The sequence below is a fragment of the Oenanthe melanoleuca genome, chromosome 4 (genome assembly GCF_029582105.1).
Source record: "Oenanthe melanoleuca isolate GR-GAL-2019-014 chromosome 4, OMel1.0, whole genome shotgun sequence".
Taxonomy (NCBI): Eukaryota; Metazoa; Chordata; class Aves; order Passeriformes; family Muscicapidae; genus Oenanthe; species Oenanthe melanoleuca.
The window spans coordinates 34943766-34957415 of NC_079337.1; the positions used below are offsets into that span (position 1 = coordinate 34943766).

The 13650-nt window shown below is 40.4% G+C and overlaps 1 protein-coding gene and 1 long non-coding RNA gene across 2 annotated transcripts in view; one reads left to right on the forward strand and one right to left on the reverse strand.

Annotated features, from left to right (window-relative positions):
- SCRG1 (stimulator of chondrogenesis 1) overlaps positions 1-13650 on the reverse strand; it is a 73599-nt gene that overhangs the window by 33148 nt on the left and 26801 nt on the right. The window lies entirely within an intron of this gene.
- Positions 285-3775, forward strand: LOC130252209 (uncharacterized). The gene is made up of 3 exons (XR_008840317.1): positions 285-432; positions 592-738; positions 1989-3775. It is a non-coding gene; the product is annotated as an uncharacterized LOC130252209 (long non-coding RNA).

A 13650-nucleotide genomic window follows, 5' to 3' on the forward strand; every position in this document is an offset into this window, starting at 1 on the left:
ATTCCCACTGCTGGGAATCACTTCCTAACAGGAAAGTATAAAGAAGATAGAGTCCTCTTATTGGGTGTGCAGAGCAGAAGGACAACAGGCAACAGACTCAAACTGGAAAACAGGAAATCCCAACACAGTGTAAGGACTTGTCAGATCCTGGAGCAGGTTGTACAGTCCCTGTCTTTGGAGATACTGAAAACCTGGTTGGCCATGGTGTTGACTACCTGCTCTAAAATCCTTCCTTGAGCAGGAGGATATTCTAGGTCCCTTCCAACCTACATGTTCCTCAAATTGCATCTGTGCAAGAACTGTGTCCTGCAGCACTGTAGCAGTGGGAGCCTTGTTGCCAACACCATTCAGTGAAGAAAGGGAGGAAGCAAGGCTGCTTTGAGTGGAGTTTTCTGGAATATACCTGAACAATCTGCTGGAGAGGAAGGGAAGGTGACTTGATCAGATGGGTGTTGGTTTCTGCATAACATTGTTGTTTTGGGGAGGGTTTTAAAAAAAATTTAAGGTATTTCTATTAATGCACTTATTCTCCTTTCTGCCACCTTTAGTGAGGTCTAAACTAGAACTAACACATATTTTTAATGCATGTAGTCACAGAGACAAACAAACTATGTCAAATATGGTTGGGAAGATGATCAGCTGCAGCAAGAGACCAAGAAACAGTTGTGAGAAGACACAGAACACGGTGAGAAGGCAAGAAGTTGCAAGAAGTGTGAATAGAAGAGACTGCCATAGATGGTAAAGACTCAGTGATGCTTGTTATTGCCTTTGCATTTCTTCAGTGTTTGCTACAGCAGAGCACAAGAACCAATGGCACAGTCTGAGCAATTGTGTGGTGGTTGCTGTTGACCACAGAATCACAGAGAATCCTGAGCTGGAAGGGACCCACAAGGGTCATTGAATCCATCTCCTGGCCTGAACAGCCCCAAGACTCACACCACGTGCCCAAGAACCTTGTCCAAATGCTTCTTGAGCTCTGTCAGGCTTGGTGCTGTGACCTCTTCCCTGGGGAGCCCAAACACTCTCTGGATGAAGAACCTTTTCCTGATATCCAGCCAAAATCTCCCCTGAGACAGCATCAGGCCATTCCCTTGGGTGCTGTCACTGTCACCACAGAGATCAGTGCCTGCCCCTGCTCTTCCCCTCCTGAGGAAGCTGTAGCTGCAGTGAGGTCTCCTCTGAGTCTCCTCCAGGCTGAACAGACCCAGTGCCCTCAGCTGCTCCTCACACAGCTTCCCCTCCAGGCCCTTCACCTTTGGACATTCAAAGATGCCAGCAGATTGTCAGGAAAGTTTGGATAGTGGAACTAGACAATGTGATTCTCTAGAGCAATAAGTAGTATTTTAGTAATTGCTTTCAGAGTGAGTTCTAGAAGGTGACTTGTGGCTGCCCATACAGGGTATTTCTCATGTTACTCTTATTGGAAGGACCCTCAGTCTGAGGCATTGGTGTAGTGCTTCTGTGGCTTGGTTGATGACTGTCATTCATTTCTTCAATAGATTTGGTTAATATCACTGCCTTGCTTCAAGCAAGCCTTCTTAAAACAATGCTTCTGACAACAACTGAAACACTTACAAAAATGGGCATTTTAAAATATTATAATCCTAGTAATGTAAAGAGCAGTGCTTTCTTCTTTCTTTTTTCTCCAGATTCACATTCACAAGTGTGTAGAGATGTCATTTATGTCCTAGACACATTAATTTCTGATTTTTTTTCCTTTAACTCTCTTAATTGGAAGAAAGTATGTTGCTGCTGATTTATGAAGTCTTCAGAAGTGCCAGGGATCATTTTAAATGTACACAGCTGCTCTGCAGTAGTTTAACTTGGCAGATAGTATTAAACCATTGAATTGTGTCATTTATTTGTGTATGCACACAATAAGTTCCTTGTGCAGGTTCTTCAGAAAAAGTCTCAACGCTGATTCGGAAATGTGGCCTAAAAATAACCTAGCCCCATGATTTATTGTTTTGGTGCTTGTCTCCAAACAGCACATCTGAAATGAAGAATGAGACACCGTGTGTACCCCAGATAAGGCAGCGGAATGGAAACCATCCGTGAGAGGAGCTGCAGAGCGAGGTCTGAAATGGAAAAGTTCCCAGGGTGAATGAGCAAGCACGATGGGAATCGACTCGTGTTTGTTGTGGGCATTTGGGAATGCTGCAGCTTATTTCATTGCTGGGCAAGGGAGGGCATGGCATGGAATGAGAAAGAGCAGCAGTCGTGACAGCAGTATGACTGGTTGTAGTGGAGTATAAATCAGGGCACTTCACTCTGTCATTCCATTCAGGGCATCATAAAAGTAACACCTGTCATCTGGAAAAAATCTAAACTCAGAGAATAATATAATGCATTTTGCATGAATGTATAAAATCCTACAGTACCAGAAAAATAAAACACTTAGAAATGGAGTCTTTATACTAAGGGGTGACATCTGCAAATATATTCTACCATCAATACTATGTGACTTGATTTATGGCTTAAACTATTCTATGGGGAGAAAAAAAGTAGCAGTATAGATTCTATTATAGCTCTAAAAAATAACTTTTTAGGCCATGATACTAATCTCTTTGATCCACACCACTTAATGTATTGGAAAGCAAAAGAGCTTCCCTTATTTCTCCTTTGGCTGCAAAGTGGACTGCAAACAGCCTTCAGGGAATTGTAGATTCAGTTACATCTTCAACAAGAGAACCTAATGGGCAGTGTTTAAAGACTGATTGATAGGCATCATCTCTTGATGATCATAGCAGAACTTTTTAAGCTGCTGATTGCAAGCACAGACATTCTGGAAAGCAAAATTTATGCCTGCCAGGCTTTTTGCCGTGTTTTGTCTCCTCTGTTCTTTCCTCCCTTCAAACCAGATTTCAGCAGTCAGACCTGGAAGTCAGTAACAATGGCCAAAAAATCCCTGTGAAAGACTATTATCAGCCATGCAAGTTTCAAATATTTTTCTTTGGTAAATGGTCTGAAAGACAGAAATTTCAGATTAAATAGAAGATAAGTTTGTCCTAAAGCTCTAGAAAAGGTAAAACTTTTCCACATTGGAAGCTTTAGGAGCTATAGGAAGTTCAGAAGGTGGGTTCCTAATTATTTATTCATAATGAGTCAGTTCTGTCATATACCACTGTCACAACATTTCCACGTGCTCTGGGTATGTACAAGATGGAAAATTAGTTGTTTTCAGGAGGTCATGAAATTTCTATTGTCTTATTATAAAGGGCTGTGAAGCGTAGATTTTTTTAATCCAGGATCAGTGTTGCCAATGTCTGATGAAACTGAGACATCAGCCACATTTCCCTTTTTATTTCTTGCCTTCTGAGGTGGCAGCTTGGTGCTACCTGTGAAGCAGCTGTGGAAACACTCAGCTGCCTGACCCAAGGTGTCAGTGTAAGGGAGCTCAGACCCTCCCAGGGTGCAAAACTGGAGCACCCTGAGTCTGCTGCTCTCAATAAACTGAGCTACTGTGCTACCCCTCAGAGTGATGAAGGAGAAAGTATTATCAGAGGTCTGAGTGAAGAACCTCAACACTGCTGCCTTCTTTTCTCACACAACCCCAATAAATAAACCAATAAATAAGGCCCATATGCTAACATTGGATCTCTGCACCATGGCAACTGGGTTCCATATTTGTGAGCTGGTGGGCAGAGCACTGCAGAGATCCCTCAGGCCATCTAATTCATTTGGGGCTCCTTGGTCCCAGTCATCATTCCCACTAATGTGTACAAACCACAGATCTGGTCTGGAGTGTTTTTCTGACTGCTCCTTCTCTATTGCAGTGAGAGTTTGGGGTTTTTTTGGAGCTTGTGCTTTTGAGAAAGAAGAGGTTTTTTTCTTAAGGCAACAGGAAAGGAAATAAATGTCAATGTAAGTAACAACAGACAGAAATTGCCTTGGTACATTGGTGTTTTGTTGTTAAAGCATCTACTTTTACATTAGACTATCATAGTAATGCATTTTAGTCAATTCTTTTTTTTTTTTTTTTGGAGGGTGGTAATTAATACATCTTTATGTTGACATTGCCCACAATTATCTAATTTTAACATTAAAGTATAGAGGAAAATGTTGGAAGTGTCCTCTGTGCATCAATTCACTGCCACAGCACAACAAGCAGAGCAATAACAACGATCAGTTTACCAAAGCTGCAGCTAGAGCCCCACTAAAATGCTGGAGAATTAAATCTATATAATTGTTACAAATGTAGTATTTTCAAAGCAAACTGATTACTGGGCCAATGGTTCAGCTATTCCATGAATGGTATCTTGTTCTTCATGAGCAGAAGTTGTGTACCACAGTCTCAGGAACTCAGCAAATTAATCCCAGAAAGCACCTTTAAGCCCGAGCAGGAGTAAATTTTCTTTTTCTGGGGTGTCAGGTTTACAGCTTTGGCATTAACAGTACACTGATAACTTGTAGCTTATTGAATAATTCCCTTATTTAAAACTAAATTTTCTGTGTTCTATGGACTGGCCTGTGATACAGATGGGGTATAGCTATACCACAGACTAGAAAGCACTGCAAAAGTCAATCCTGCAAGAGAGCTTGGTCTTGGGTAATTATTCTTAAGGAAAACTCTTCAGAGAAGAGCTAGTTATCTCTCTTCTTCAGTCTCAGAAGGTAGATGAGTGTTATGCCCTTTGCCAAAGACAAATTCCACTTCTGTATCCATGAAAATCCACGTTAACAAGCATAAGAAGGCTTGGAACATGTTTTTCTTATGGACAACCATATAAAGAGATATATAAGGCTCAGATGTAGCCTTGCTCTTTGTAGATCCTTGTGCTTTTTCAGTGGTATGGTCTGAATTCCTCACAGTGTGTTTGAAATTCAAAGGCAGATTTTGCTGCTCTAACTTGCTTCTAAGCTGGTACTGAAGAGGGACCCACTTTTGACTGTGATTCCAAAGCCTGTCAAATATTCCACTTTTGTTTAAACACCTTTCACCAATCCAAATTAACTGAGTTAATTAAAGAAAATACATGCCCTAACATTCTAAAATATTTTGAAAATTCTCTTCTTTGGCCTTTCAAATAACAATAATGATAGTAATTTTAAAATCCCATCTTTTGCATGCAAACCAACAAAACAAAATATTATTTCTTGTGCAGAAGTGAGAAAAATCATGTATCCATGTCTGGGAGGGTGTTAATGTTCTAATTTGTACCAGAGTATATTCCTGGAAATTTTTATTAGGAAGAATCAGAGGGTACCAGAGGCAAATAGTAAAACCCTGATCCTGAGAGAATTTTGAAAATGCAGTTATGCTGCAGAGGCTCTGTTGTGTCCACCCAGAGATATCAGATGCAGATCAGTGGAGTCAAGCCCTCAAATCCTGCCTACCAGCTGGAAGTGTGGTCTATAAAATGATGGAGAAAACCTGTGAGCCGAGTACCAGCTTAGAAACCACAGTATCTTCAGATGTTAGGATAAGTAAAAAGTTCTATTTTTGACAATAAATATTGATGGTCTTAATGTTTTTTAAGATAATTATTTTAAAGAAGGAAAGAAACCAGAGCAGCTGTCAATCCTGCTGAGCAGAATTTATTTCCCTGACCACTAGAAAAAAGCCTTGCCTGCTAAAGGCTGGTTCACTGAGTATTTCTGAGTAAGGGCATGCAATGTTTTTACAGTGAAACATAAAACCAGGCAAAACCCCACCTGGGTTCAGCTTTTTTTAATGAGATGGAAGTTCAAATTTGAGTTTACCAAAGATTGATGATTACTGAAGATGAATTTGTGGTTGAGGTTGGAAATATAATTCTCTGCATGCTAAAACACACATACATGGCAGATATAAACTATGCAAGTAGGGAACTTGAAATGCTGGACTATTTCTAGGGCAAATACCTCTAAAACCTCATTTTTCCAATTCTTATTTTCTGTTCAACTGTCTGTGAGAGGACACAAAGTTTCCACAAAATTGGAATTGTGTTAACTACAGATAAAATAAATTGCTCCTCTCCAAAATTCTTCCCCCAGGTGTGTTTGAAAGGTCAGGTTAGAACTTTCTCAGCATTGCACGGTCTAAATTAGTCCTGAACATGAATTGTACATTAATCAAAATGAATGAAGATTTTCCTTTAGCTGGAGTGATGAGGCCTGTGGTATGGGAGCAGAAGGATGTGATTACTGCTCATCAGGCTATATCCAGACCAAAATCTGCTCCATTACACTGGTGTAAACCAGCAATAACTCAGCTAGGTATTGGGATTTACAGCACAATGTACTGGAAGTCAGAAACTGATCCTCCTCAAAAAATGTTCTTGGAAATTAACATTCACTGATCTATTTAACATCAGTATTATTATTGTAATAATATAACTATACAAGTAATTCAGACACCTGTTTGGTAAGCATGCTTGACAAACAAAGGCAGCTCCATTCAGGACACTGGAGGGCAGGAGGATTACTCTAAATCTTAGGTGCCACTTTTGGACCCTTTTGTGCACTTTCTCAGCTCCAGGGCAGCAACTTCTGAAAATACTGCTGTCCTTTCTCCTACTGCTGTGCTTTCCACCATGTCTGTAAAACAAGCCTCTCAGACCTGCTTCTCAGATTGTCAAATGACTCAGGCAGTGAAGGCTCAGCAGAAAAGCATCATCTGACAATTCCTGTGGTGCTGCCTCCAGGATCCAGCACTACAGCCCCAAAGCCACAGAAAACTGGATGTAATTTATTTTATATATTTTATATATATATGTAAAACTAGGGAAAACAAGATATAGTCATTCAAAAAAATTTGAACTTTCCCTTTTTTATGTTTTTGCATTTATTTGATTCCAAAGAGCTGGACATTCCTTTCCCTCTATTTCTGTAAAAACTTATAAAATATAAGTCAATGATCCAGCAATCCTGGATTTAAATCTGGAATCCTGGATTCCTTGTTAAGCAGGTTAACTCTTTATTCTTGAAATAAAATAAAATTAAAGAGAAGTTGAGATGTAAGAATTGCAAATAGTAGGTGTATTATTCAAGTAGTGGCAGCTTCTCTTTTCCCAGGAGCTTTGTGATGCTGAATGTTTCTCCATGGTGCTCCTGTAACCTGTTCACATGTTCATTTTGAGCCTTAACTTTGCAGTTCTTTTTCCTCCTCAGTTAGATTTGAATGGATTGCTGATATTAGTGCAAGTTGTGGGTCACTTCCTAGGCTGCTCTGGAAGTTGAAGATTACCTTCTGTTGCACAGAATTATTAAAGATTTAGAATATTCTCATCCTCTAGTATCTTATAGTTGTAGGTGCTCCTTTTCTACTGGGGCTTTTATGGTTGTTCCACAGGAGATGGAAAAAGGTTTGCAGGTGTGAGAAGTAAATATCTTGTGTATCCTGCCTGAGAGCACGGCTGCACTTGGACAAATTAACCCAGGATGACATTGCTGGGACTGTGGGGCTTCCTCTGTTTTCTGGGTAGCTGGTTTCCTTCTCCCACAACCCAGCAATCTTTTCTCCTATTTTTTATAGATAGAACTAAACTTTGTGCTATGTTCCACAAAATAATCTCCATCTTCTGGACACGTCAACAACTTTCCATTCTCCATCTCTTACTTCATTGTGGCCAAATGCCTTGCAGTAGATGAATAATGGGTTTATTCTTCCTTTGACTATGTACCTTTATGTTATCTCTTGGAATATTTTTGCTTTGCAGGCTGGCACCAAAACAAATTTGAAAACATTAATGGAACTTCAGAACAAGCCACCTACACTTGGAAACCTTACTAGCAACTTGGTCTGCTTTATTTTGTTCATAATGTATTTTCAGATGTTTATCTTGGAAAAGAGAACAGTGACCAATTCCAGCTTTCATGGCTCTCATTAGTTTATGCATCTAAAAATGACCAAGGAAACTCAGATGTATTTCTAAGTGCAATATTGTGGTTCTCCATATCTGTTTGGAATGAGGTTGGAGGCATGGCTTCCAAGCAAGCTGACTCTTTGCTTTGGTCCTTACCCTGCCATTACATGAGTGGAAAAGCAGCATACTGCAGCACTCTGGCTGTGGGGTGCACACCCACTTGGAGCAGGCTCTGGCCCATAACTGGTCATCTGAGCAGAGTGAAACTCCTGTGCTGAGTGTAAGGAAAGACAGAAACTCCCCAGAGTCACCCCCTGTCCTCTGACAGGCACATTGGGGGAGTTTGGGTCAGTGCTGGCTTTGGAGTGAATCCTGGCCCAATTTTCCATAAATCCCTCAGCACACTTCTCTTCTAGCAACAAAACCAGTCATTAAACTAGCATTTGAGGGAAGCAGCATGTGTTATTAGTGCCCTTCCAGAAGTGGAGAGAAACTTGCAGGACTGTTTTTTGGAGGTAAGGACAGAGCTGGGCACGAGCCATCAGATGTGCTGGATGCTCCACATGCAGCCATCCCTTGGCCAGGAAAAGGTGCTCTGGCTTTGTGCTACCAAAACATCCTCCTGGGAGACCCCATTTCAGTGGCATCTGTGTCCTGAGAGCCAGTGAAAAGAAAGCTGGATCCCCTTCATGAGCTTTTTGTTGTTCCCACTGTTACTACGATAATTTTCATATTTTGAATACAGTCCAAGAACATTTTGCATCTTCCCTTTTACTACAGATATGAACAGCTGTTTGAAAAGAAACTGATAAATAGATGAGATCCTGTGTGTTTTCCAAGTATTCGCTTAACTACAATGAGTGCATTGGGAAAAAGCAGTTTCTGGACTGAGACTTGATTTGTAAATAGCCAAATTATGCAAACACTTGATTTATGATCCAGTGGGTAGTAATTTATTCAGTATCATGGGACTGGACTGCTAGTCTTGTATTCATTATTGATATACATAGTTAAAGGAAAATTAAGAGAATTTTCTTCAGGAAAGCCTCTGTTCAAAGACAAATCTCAGGCTTGCTTTCTTACATTGATAATTTATAATTCCCCTGGAAAAACATTATTTTCATCCCAGGTTGATTCTCAACCCTTTCACTTTGGCAACTGGAATTCCCACTGATCTCTGTGATCTGTGGGGATAAAACTTCATCCATGCATATAACCAACTTTGGGGCATGGTTTGTGCTGGTTTTGGCTGGGACAGAGTTAATTTTCTTCATGGTAGCAAGTATAGGGCTATGTTTAGGGTTTTTCCTGGAAAGAGTGTTGGTAACACAGTGATGTTTTAGTCACTGTAGAGCAGGGCTTGCACAGTCAAGGCCTTTTCTGCTCCTCATCCCACCATGGCAGTGAGGAGGTTGGGGGTGCACAAGGACTGGGAGGGGGTGCAGCCAGGACAGCTGACCTGCACTGATAAAAGGGTATTCCAGACCATGTGGTGCCTCAGCAGATAAAGCTGTGGCAAGAAGAAAGAAGGGAGGGACATTTTCAGTGATGGCATTTGTCTTCCCAAATCCTCTTACATGTGATGGGGCCCAGCTTTGCAGGAGAGGGCTGAACACCTGCCTGCCCATGGGAAGGAGTGAATAAATTCCTTGTTTGCTTTGCTTGTCTGCACAGCTTTTGCTTTATTTATTAACCTGTCTTTATCTCAATGCACAAGTTTTCTCACTTTTATCCTTCTCTCCTCTCCCCCATTCCAGCAGGGGCAAGTGGGCAAGTGGCTGTGGTGCCAGCCAGGATTAAACATGATACAGGTGTAGAAGAAATCTATTTAATTCCTAATGAGAACTGAGGGCTCCTTTCTATCTGTTGTCAAGGAGGTTGTTTCTCCTTCTCCAACAACTAGTCCAGAATGAAGTAGTTTTTAAAGAAAAATTCCAGCAGAGGTATTCAAGCTGGAGTTATTTGTCAAATTAGGCAAGATACTTGTTTGTAAGTAGTAACAAATGGAAAACTTCATGTTACATGCTAGAAGGGAAAAGAGGCTAAATAATTCTTAAGCAATATTCAGATGTCAGGCAGGAAATCCTGCTCACATGGGACTGTATCATGTTGCACACCTTTTTGGGGCTCTTTACCAAGAAAGGATTTCTGTTTCTTCTTAAAATATTGGAAGGGTTGTAGCAGAGAGGTGAGAGGATGCTTTTAACTCTGGTGTAACTGAGGGCAAACCCAGGCAAGACTCATATTCCTGAGCACAGTGCAATCTGGGGCTGACTGAACTTAGTGAATTTGGGGTGTAGCCTCACTAGAAGTGAACCACCTGAACCTGACACATCCCAGGGGACTTTTTGGTGTCTGCCTCTAGGCAAAGAACTCAAGCCACAGAAGGTGGGGCAGCCAAGCATGCCAAGCACATCAAGGAGGAGAGAGGAGAAAAGGTAAATGGGAGCTAAGGGAGCTAAGTTTTTCAGTCCAGCTGTGGGCTGGTGAAGACAGGAAACTTACTCCTTCCGCCTGTGATGGTATATATGGATTTATTTTACATTAGATAGGAACCTGACTTTCCACTTGGTTACTACCAGGCTGATGATGCCAGCACACTCCTGTCAATTTGGGCAGAAGTTTGGTGCCCCAAACTGCAGAACTGCCAGATTTTAGCTGAGAGTTGGGTGAGTGTCCCATTAGCCTGGTGTTTTTGGGATCCTTGTAAGAGGATCCTTGTAAGAGGAGCCCTGTCAGGCTGCAGGCAGACCAGACACAGTATTGCTCAGCTCCAGACCCTGTGCTCTGAGCAGGACATCAGGAAAAAACAAGCTGCTACAAACAGTTCTGAGTTTCTGGGCTCAACTCACTGCTGCCAGGATAAGCCTGCAGAGGGTAAACTTCAAGACATTAACTAACATCTCCTCAGCTAAGTCAAGAAAGAATATTATCAGCACAACCTTTGCTACCTCTGTAAAGACTCTGATTCAGTTATAGGCATCTATAATGTAAATTTCTAAATCTGAATTATCCTTTTAGAATCCCTTTAGAGCGCTTTGAAAGAAATATGCACTTTTAAGGAGTGGTTAATTTCTCTCAGAGGGGCTCAAACAAATGGATGACAGAGATTTGCATCCAAAGAGGAAGAAGCCTTAATTGATTACCTTATATCTGTATATGTTTTTTTCCTGACTTGTTGTGCTGAACATAAATGCTTATGATAATACTGAGGAGTATGGAATCCATGGGGAATTTAATCCTGAAGCAGTTGCTCAGTTTAAACAGGGCTGCTTAACTAAACACTTCCCAATGTGTGCTGGCAAAGCACCATGTGAAAATCTGTGATTGTCTGTAAAGCAATGTGATTATTCAGTGCAATATAGCCTGGATATAGGCTGAAAATGCAATATCAAATGCCCATCAATGACAAGTCAGCTAGAAAGCCCAAAGGAACCTTTCACTTCAAATACAGAGTTCTTACAGCCTGTTTCCATGGATGTGTGCAGGAAGTTGCATGCCTGCTCTGCCCATGCTTGTAGTTTCTTGACAAGGGTCAGTTCTGGAAGCCATTTAACTCCACAGCACAGTCACATTCCTCATGTCTCCTTAGATCTCTGCTGTGCATCCTAGGAAGCCAGTCCCTTGATCAGATTTAGTGGCTAACTTTAAGCTATTCCCCCCTCCCCTTCCTCATTCCCTCTTTCCTCCCTTCCCACTTTCTTCCCTTCTTTTCTCCCACCTCTTTCTTCTCTTCCCACCTGCCTGCATCTATGCAATTCAAATAATTTAAAACAATGTATTGATTTTTTCATTGCAAATAAATTAAGGATGGTTCTGGTTCTTTCCCCTGTGCTTCTGTGCAGTATCTAAGTAATTCATCCCTGCTGTGTGACTTCTGTTTTTCCTTAAGGGAAGGGAGTTACACGTCTATGCAGCAACCATTGCATCCATCTTCATAGACAATTTTTATTGAAATAAAACATGTTTTAGCATAGTAGCAATTTTAGCATAGAAGGAACCCTATAACAATATTTTTTTTTATGTAAAGGAGCACATTCCAACTTCTAAACATAAAAAGGAACAGAGAAAGTACATACCTATTCCCCAAGAGGATATTTAGAAGAATCAGATATTAATAGCAAAGTAAAACAAAAAAAAAATTGATTGAATTGCATACAGCTCTTACTACAGTGTTATTTTTCTTGCTTGAAGAATTTTATACTGAGTTGATGTTTCTTTCCACTTCATAGATGAATGGACTAGAGAAATTACTTTATAAGGGATCTCAGCTCCATTTCTATTGTCATCAGACCTATAAAAATATTGGGCAGAACAACTTAGCTCAGCATTGTACTGAGCTTCTTATGCTTGAAGGCATAAGTTCTCTCCCTGCCTCACCATCAGTCCAGTGCATGACCACTTCACAGTAGCTGTGCTACATTTTCCCATCTGTAGAGTGAGGATAACAAGATTACCTGCTTTCTAAAAAATGTAGTAAAAATAAATCATTTTTTTAAGGTTGGCAAAGACCCTACAAAAAGATTTTTTGCATTTGGTGAAAAAAAAAAGAAAAAGAAAGAAAAAGAAAAAGAAAAAGAAGAAGAAGAAGAAGAAGAAGAAAAAGAAAAAGAAAAAGAAGAAGAAAAAGAAAAAGAAAAAGAAAAAGAAAAAGAAAAAGAAAAAGAAAAAGAAAAAGAAAAAGAAAAAGAAAAAGAAAAAGAAAAAGAAAAAGAAAAAGAAAAAGAAAAAGAAAAAGAAAAAGAAAAAGAAAGAAAAATCTTACAGATTATAACAGCTAATAAAAGCAAATTATTTCTAGGAGTAAAATACGTCTTTGTGAGACTTAAGAGTCCACATTTACAGCTTTTTGAAAGATACAAATTTGCATGTGGACAGTGCTTTAACTTTGCCTTTTCACTTACAAAAAGCATTATTCAGTAATTCAGGAAGTGAATCAAGCATAAAGGTGTCAAAGTGAAAATTTCATAGAGGAAGTGACGCAGAGGTCATTAGCCACACCAAAGTAATCATGCCAAAATTCTTAAAACCAAGATTTTTCCTGCAGATAAGATAATGTACAAGGAATAATTTCTTACCCACAGATTTTTTTTTTGAGCAGAGATGTTTTTGGTTAAGTTGCCTTCCCAAAATTTGGAGAGACTTGGCCAGAATGAGAATTGAAACTGATTTCCAGCTCTGAATTTCCAGCTATCCAGAAATAAGCTTGATTTGTTCCTGTAGCTTCATTTTGCAGCCTAGTGTGCAGTTCAACACACAACCAAAAAAAAAGAGCTTTCACTCTTTCTGAAAATATGCCAGTGGATAATTTATGTGGCAACAAGTTAGCTTCACTCTTCATCTTCAAAGCACTCATCAAGCCTCCACTGCTAGTCCACTTATATTTGTGACAACTTTCTACTCTAAGCAAAATAGTTCCTCTCAGTTTATTTGTGTTACAAACTGGTCTCTGTGAAGTGGGTTGGGGCTGTTAGAAGATATGAAGTACCCAGAGTGTACCAGCAAAGATGGACCTCACTTGGTAGCTTAGGATGCTTTTACTTGTTCAAATAACCCTTGTGCAAGTCTCACCTGACTTTAAATCCCTGGGTAAATGTAGGGAGTAAAAGTGTTGCTTTGCAAGTCTCCACAAATTACTTGTTCACCAAGGTGCAGAGCTTTCTAGCCTCTGCTGGCTGGAGTCTGTGGTCAGAGTTGGAATTGCTTATGTAATCTTGATTAATATTTGAGCTGAGTGCATCTGCCTGGCTCCCACCTGACCTGGCACTGGGAACTGCGTGGGCTCTGGCCATTGGACCTGGCCAAGGAAAGTGAGCCAGCTCCAACTGGAAGTTGGTGGGGTGGAGTACACTTGAAACTGCTT